Raw genomic sequence first — 7,843 nt, 5'->3', positions numbered from 1 at the left:
GGTGGCTCAGTTGGTTAAGCCTCCAACTCTTGATTTTGGCTCAGATCATGATTTCATGGTTCCTGAGTTTGAGCCCGGAGTCAGGCGCTGACAGCACGGAGCCTGCTTGGGATATTTCTCTCTCGGCCTCTCTGTGTGTGTGTGTGTGTGTGTGTGTGTGTCTCTCTCTCTCTCTCTCTCTCTCTCTCTCTGCCTTTCTCTCTCTCTGCCCCTCTCTCACTCACTCTCTTTCTCTGCCTCTCTCTCACTCCCTCTCTGCCCCCCTCTCTGTCCCCCCATCTCTCTCACTCTCTCTCACACACACACACACACTCCTTCTCCCACAAAGATAAACTTAAAAAAAGGGCCTTCTCTAAGCAGCTTGCCTTTAATAAAACAAAGGGAGCTAATAATTTATAGCTGTATTTTAGAGGCTTTTTAATTATAAATCCACTGATTACAAAATTCCTAGATGCCGAAATCTATGTATTTGCTACACAGAGCATGGTCTGCACTCTGAGGCCTGGGAGCTTGCTAGGATATCAGACCCCACGCCCAGCTTCCTGAATGTGAATCGGCCTTTCCTAGATCACAGGTGACTCAGAGGCGTGTGGAGGGCCAGGAAGCCACTGCTGGGACTCCTTTCCCCGGCATTGGTCACAGGTGACAGTGACTGCGGTGCATATAGCATGGAGAGAGGGGACCCTCCTAGAAGTCGGTCTCCCCACATCACTCTTCGATTTGTTGCTGTAGTTAAATGATAGTGATCTCTTCTTAATTTGCGGCCACAGATCTAGATGGTTTATAAATTTTTTGATTATGATCATGAAATTGAAAATCTTTCTCTCCCTTTCCCTCGTTTCTCATGAATTGTTCTCAAATCTTTGGCACTCGCTGTAATGTCCTTCGGAGGCTGTGCTGGTGCTAAGTAAACACATTGTAAACAAAAAATAGAAAAAAACCTAGAAACAGCCAGTCAGGTGTAGATCGACAACTTCTATTTTGACGGATACATGTGTTTATAGCTGTGGTTTTATATTGATTTGCAGTGTGCATGTATATTTGACTAAACACATTTCTGAGCAGATGAGCCATTAGTGTAGATGTTTGTGCTAATCTCCGTGTGATGGTATTAAATAGGTCCCAGGATTCTGAAAAAAGATCAGCATTTCAAAAGTTTTCAAGCTTCTAGTGGTGGAAAAGAAGGGAACTTGTTTGTTCTGTGTGAATGGAGAACTAGAGGGCAGAAATTATTGGAAGCCTGTGACGGATGTACCTGTGAACTAGTGCAAACAATTCGACCGTGACTGAGTTTGACTAGGAACTTGTGAAAAACTTAACGAAAAGGAAATTAGAATGTAGGTCATAGACTGTGTTTTGGGGTAATGAAAAAGTATTTCTAATCACTAAAGGATTTACATTCTACAGAGCAGGTGAGATACACAGTCATCCGTCCGTATCCTAACCAATGCGAATGGAATGCCTGGGAGGGACCTTGTGGCAGGGTTGGAGGAGGAGTGAAGATAGGCAGAAACAAAAGCAGACCGTAAGGAACCCTTCCCCTCCAGCAGGTGAGACTACTACCCCCTCACCAGTTGGGGCCAGTTCTGCTGGAAGCAGGAGGCTGAAGGGAGGAGCAAGTTCGCAGAGGAAGGAATGCTGGGAAGGAGTTTCCAGTACAGGAACGTGAGATGTCAGGATTTAACAGTGAAATGCGTGAGAACCTTCTTGGCAGCGTGTTACTAACTTTCAAGTCATTTGCTCATTTGGATAATTACTCACACCTGGACTAATTGTAACTCTAGAAATCTATTTTCAAGGAATGTCTGAAATTAAAAAAAAAATCTTTGGCATCAAGAGGTTCTTTAAAGTGTAATTTACAATAAAAATGGAAAGTGGGTTCCTTGTCTAACAAAAAGGGAATGAGTAAGTAAATTGTACTTCTGGAGGATGGGATGCTTGACAGCTACTATAGTATTTATGATGTGTTCTAAATCAGGTATGAAGCAGGATAAAGATTGTTTGGAAAAACAGGAGGCAATGGTGGTGGTGCTTGGGTGATGGGATTTTTTAAAGACCATTCTGAACCTGGTCTTTAGTGCTGTGGTGAGGATGTACTACGTGAAAAAGTAAAGTAAAAAATCCTCGCCCTAATTTAAAACCGTGACTAAGAGTTGAAAGTGGACAGAAAACTTGTGTGTCATTCTTCAGTGGAAGATGTTATGATGAATCTTTGAAATCCGAGGTGTTCAAGGCACTTTTGTAAATTCTTTAGAATGTTGTCTGAGGTTCAAATGGCCTGGGGTTGGAGTTAGTTCTGTAGGGAAGTGGGAGGAGGAAGAAGCTGTCCACAGGGAGAAGTGAGAACATTCCTAACCTAGGATGCATATAGATGGCCCCCATGTGCTTCTGGCTATAGAAAGCCAACCCACTGGCTGGAATGCACGGCCACGACGGCTTCGTGAACAGTGTCCTGTTAAATGCCACAGAATGCTCTGACAGCTCATTTTCAGTTCCCAGGAAGTCCCTTGCAATCTTGAAGTGATAAGGCAAGAAATCCAAGTAGGGGTGCACTTGAGCATAAGCAGCCCCCAGGGATGTTTGCGGCAAGTTCTGGAGAGCAGTGCACCTTCCGGGCTTTCCAGTGGCCCAGGGAGGGGAAGGCTTTGATGTCGGACATGGCTTCAGTAGACATCTGGACATAATAGACTGGCTTTGAAAAATACGTTCCCTTTGTATTGGGAGACGATTGTATTTCTGTAACTCTTTGATTTTTTTTTAAATTTTTATTAAAGACCCTGACATAGAGCAAGAAGCAGTAATTATGAATCTTAAAGATTTCTCTAGGATTCTGCAGGAGTCACTCTAGGGGGTGATTTTAAAAGTGATATGAAGGGAGTGGATTTTAAGGTTTTTGTCTTTTTTTATATATATTTAACTTCTGTGAACTGAATAACTCCACATGAACACACGCAAATATAACCGCCCCATGTTTGAGCTTACCTGTGCCGCGGTGAAAAATCAGCACCGTTAGCACAGTGTGTGAGCCCCTCTCCTCCAAGTGCTGGCTGTCTTTTCAGTGGATAAACGGTGAATTTAAAAATATAAAACTGAAGTTAGTCACAACTGCCATCTACCTTTTAGCTTGTCATTTGCTGAAAGTGATCTGATGTCATTGAGGAAGAAGGGGGAGGTGTGGCCTGGGGCTAAAACTGAACCTCCTCCTTGAAGCAAAGGGCACAGCTGGTGTAAGAGGCTGTTTTTGAACCGTTCAGTCCTCCACAGAAAGGAAAATCCTGGAAGTCACATGAATGTGACCAGGAACACTATAGTTTGCCTGGTAGGCTGGCTGGACAAGGTCAGTCATAGTGCCACAGTGTCAGTCCAGAAGAGGGTCCTGGAAAAACTGACGGGATGCCCTCTGTAGATGTAGAGAGAATGCTGCCCTCACCTTGGCCACTGCTGTCACCTCCCCAGGTGCCACGATCCCTGGATAGAGGCCTGTTTCTCCACTGTAACCAAATCTGCATTTGTGTTGGTCTTTGAGTCCCTCTCTGTTCATGAAATGCTTTGCCCAGACCATCTCGCTGTGTGTTGGGGGCCATAATTCCTTGCTGTAAAGCAGGGATTTGAAATGTGGAGTTGTCTGCCAGGATAGTAAGGGCAGTCTCTTGAAGTTACCTGGTCCTTCAGGTCTTAAATCAGTGACCTTGGTTTGTTCAAGCCATATATTGGTCTGCCTCCAAGGTTGGCACCCACAGTAAGGGGCCACTCCTATACATTCTACCTGAGAGGAGCCCAGTGCCCAGTCTCTGCTACTGATTTCAAGGAGAGTCATGAGAATTGACTAATTTTAAAATTCAGAAGAACAAAAAGAAACTTCTAAGATAGTTGTCACTAACTTTTCACCTTTATTTTTAATTTTTTTTTAACATTCATTTTTGAGAACCAGAGAAAGAGGGTGAACAGGGGAGGGGCAGAGAGAGAGGGAGACGCAGAATCCGAAGCAGGCTCCAGGCTCTGAGCTGTCAGCACAGAACCCAATGCCTGACTTGATCTTATGAACCGTGAGATCATGACCTAAGCTCTAGTTGGATACTAGTCAGTTGACTGAGCCACCTAGGTACTCCTAAATTTTCACCTTTAAAGACCAGGGAATATTACCACTCTGAAGGGTACCACTGAATTCTATTTGTGAACTCTGTTCTAAGCCCTATGAGGGGCTATTTTATTCACCCCTGGGTCTGATTTTTGGTTCATGGACTAGTAGCTGGCATTTATAAGTGCTCCATATTTCTTCTGTGAGTACATTCCCATTTCATAAAACTTAACTCTAACCATATTGTCCTAGCTAATACTAAATTTAATGTAGATATCACTGATGTTTGCTGTGATTTGGACATCAGCCATAGCTGGCACATACCAGAGATCAATTCTTAAAACCCACCCGAACACTGCTTTTAGAGGTTCATTTTTATTTTCTATGGCTGCATTTGAAATGGACACCATTGTGCATGTTTTGCTGGATGAATGTTTTTGGAAGACACTGTAGATTAATTCCATATTAAAGTTCAGAAGTGAATCTGAACTCCTAGCCTCTCTTAAAGTCTTATTACTTATTAAAATGCCATTTCTACTCATATTCTTTTTTTTCCTTGCCTCAGTTTTTAGTAGCTGCATTCTTTTTAGCAGATTTAGGCCTTTGAAAAGAAATTCATTCCTGCACTAGGAGTTAGGAGTCTGGAGGGGGTGCTAGAGTTGGTGGAGATTTGTAGGACTAGGAAGCATCTTTTTCTTTTCTCTCTCTCTCTCTCTCTCTCTTTTTTATTAATAGTTTACTGCCAAGTTGGTTTCCATATAACACCCAGTGCTCTTCCCCACAAGTGCCCTCTCCATGACCATCACCTTCCCACCCCTTTTCTCCTCCATCTTCATCCCTGTTTGTTTTCCGTATTCAAGAGCCCCTCATGATTTGCCTCCCTCCCTCTCCCTAACTTTCTTCCCCCCCTTCCCCTTCCCATGGTCCCCTGTTAGGTTTCTCCTGATACACCTATGAGTGGAAACATATGGTATCTGTCCTTCTCTGCCTGACTAGTCTATTTTGCTTAGCATGAAACCCTCGAGGTCCATCCACTTTCCTACAAATGGCCATATGTCATTCTTTCTCATTGCCATGTAATACTCCATGGTATATATATACCACATCTTCTTTATCCACTCATCAGATGATGGACATTTAGGCTCTTTCCATGATTTGGCTATTGTTGACATTGCTGCTATGAACATTGGGGTACATGTGCTCCTATGCCTCAGCATTTCTGTATCTCTTGGGTAAATCCCTAGCAGTGCTATTGCTGGGTCATAGAGGAATTCTTTTGATAGTTTTTGAGGAACCTCCACACTGTTTTCCAGAGCGGCTGCACCAGTTTACATTTCCACCAACAGTGTAGGAGGTGCCCGTCTCCCCACACCCTCGCCAGTATCTGTAGTCTCTTGATTTGTTCACTTTAGCCACTCTGACTGGCGTGAGGTGGTATCTCAACCATCCTAAGCCGTCTCCGAGGAGTTAGCAGGCTGCCAGGGAAGGGGAGTCTGTAATTTCTTTCATGCTTTTACTTCTCACAACTTTTTGCAGCAGATTTATTTTTTTCTTTTTGATTTCTGAATTCTAATCTTGGTCAGGGAGGGCTTGGTGTCTTAGAGCAGTCTACTCTATTTCTCTGTGCTGGTTTCTTCATCTGCAGGACCAGGCTGGAGCTGCTACGTTAGCTGACCATGCCAGGCCCGGGCTGCGGAGATGCATGCATTGCTGGGGCTCTCCAACAGCAGCTCGGCTGGGTGGCTTCAACCTCGGAATGTATCTTCTCACGGTTGGGAGCCCGGAAGTGTGAGATGGAGCTATCAGCAGGCCCCTGTTCCTTTTGAAGGCACAGTCTCCCAGTTTCTGGTACTTCCTGTGACTCTGTTAATTCCAGTCGTCACATGGTATTGTGTGTGTGTGTGTGTGTGTGTGTGTGTACACGTGTGCGCACTCAGGTTTCCCGATTTCTATAAGGACTCCAGCCATGTTGGATTAGGGCCCACCCTGACCCAGAGTGACTTCGTCTTAACTAGTCACGTCTACAATGACTCTATCTCCAAGGAAGGTCACATTCTGAGGTGCTAGCTGTTAGGACCTGAATGTATGAATTTGGGGGGAGAACACACTTCAGCCCATAACAGTAGGCAAGAAGGTCAAATAGAATTGGGAGATGGGAAGTGCAGGCTGGGTTATTTCTCTCAAGTTCTCTGTTCTTCCTTGCGTTTTAAGAATCCAGGATATTAGGAGAACTGCCAACCTGGGGCCCATACGTTTGCTATCTGACTGGGATCCTGTTGAAAGATACTATACTGAAGTGGCGGCTGGGCGCTCAGTGAGTTAAGTGTTCAACTCTTGAGTTCGGCTCAGGTTACCAACTCACGGGTTCGAGCCCTGGCTCAGGCTGTGTGCTGACATTGCGGAGCCTGCTTGGGATTTGCGTTCTCTGCCCTTTCCCCCAACTCATTTTCTCCCTCCCCCTACCTTTTCAAAGCAAGTAAATAAACTTAAAAAAACAAAACAACAGACGGAAGCTAATGTATGTGAGTCTTGTTTTAATCAGGATGTCTTTATATCAGGGCGTTAGTAGCCTCCAGTCTTTTTCTGACTTCAGCTGTTACCATGCAAAGGTGCAGGATCCGTAGACAGGTGGAGACGCAGTCGCCGCTGCCAGAGACTGCTGGCCCTTGTTGGTTGCCGCCTCCTCTGAGAGCCCAGATAAAAGATACACTAGAGGTCAAAGGCCTTTGTAATTACTCACCACCCCCACCCCCCAGCAATTCCTGCTACTGCCTGCAGAGTTATTTGTATGGCTATTGCAGGAACTGTGTCTAATTTCACTTGACATACAGACTTAAATGTTGGCTCCTAAGTGCCTTGAACTGTCATTTGCTTTAAAAGTATGATTTTATGTAAACACCACCTCTGAGGTGGTTTCAGAAGTCCCGTCTCTTGGTGGAGTATTTGACTTCATAATTTTTACATTTTACATTTTTTGAGATATAATTGACATAAAACATTAGTCATTATTCATTAGATGTACAATGTAATCATTTTTTTAAGGTTATTTATCCTGAGAGAGAGAGAGGGAGAGTGTGTGTGTGCAAGTGGGGTAGGGGTGGAGAGGGTGGAGAGGGAGAGGCTCTGCATTGCCAGTTCAGAGCCCCATGTGGGGCCTGAACCCACGAACTTTGTGAGATTGTGAGCTGAGCTAAGTCGAATGCTTAACAGACTGGGCCACCCAAGAGCCCCTGTAATAGATATTTGTATGGATTGGAAAATGATTACAAGTCTAGTTAATGTCCTTCACTACATACTTTTTTTTTTTCTTGTGGTAAGAACTTTTAAGATTTATTTCCTTAGACACTCTCCAATATAATATTAACTATGGTCATTATTCTGTATATTACCTCCCCATTTTATAACCAGACATTTATACCTTTTATTTTTTTAACTTTAATTTTTTAAATGTATCTTTATTTTTGAGAGAGAGAGAGAGCAAGAAGGGGAGGGGCAGAGAGAGAGAGAGAGAGAGAGAGAGAGAGAGAGAGAGAGAGGAAGGGAGGGAGGAAGACACGGAATCTGAAGCAGGGTCCAGGCTCTGAGCTGTCAGCACAGAACCTGATGTGGGGCTTGAACTCACAAACCATGAGATCATGACCTGGGCCAAAGTTGGCTGCTTGACTGACTGAGCCACCCCTCTGCCCCAACATTTATACCTTTTAATTTCCTTCACTCATTTTCCCTATCATCCACCCATACCTCTGACCACTGCAAATCTGTTTT

At 44.2% G+C, this 7,843-nt stretch overlaps 1 protein-coding gene across 2 annotated transcripts in view; it reads left to right on the top strand.

Annotated features, from left to right (window-relative positions):
- LYPD6B (LY6/PLAUR domain containing 6B) overlaps positions 1 to 7,843 on the top strand; it is a 171,252-nt gene that overhangs the window by 33,786 nt on the left and 129,623 nt on the right. The window contains exon 1 of one of the 2 annotated variants that reach the window (XM_029933008.1): positions 5,804 to 5,926. The exons of the other annotated variant lie outside the window; for it this stretch is intronic. The gene's annotated coding sequence lies outside the window, so the exon portion shown is untranslated. Of the gene's footprint in view, positions 1 to 5,803; positions 5,927 to 7,843 lie in introns of those variants that run through there. 2 annotated transcript variants of the gene reach the window in all.

Source organism: Suricata suricatta, chromosome 3, assembly GCF_006229205.1.
Source record: "Suricata suricatta isolate VVHF042 chromosome 3, meerkat_22Aug2017_6uvM2_HiC, whole genome shotgun sequence".
In the NCBI taxonomy this organism is placed as follows: domain Eukaryota; kingdom Metazoa; phylum Chordata; class Mammalia; order Carnivora; family Herpestidae; genus Suricata; species Suricata suricatta.
The sequence above is the reverse complement of the archived record's forward strand: the minus strand, read 5'-3'. Positions and strand labels throughout refer to the sequence as shown.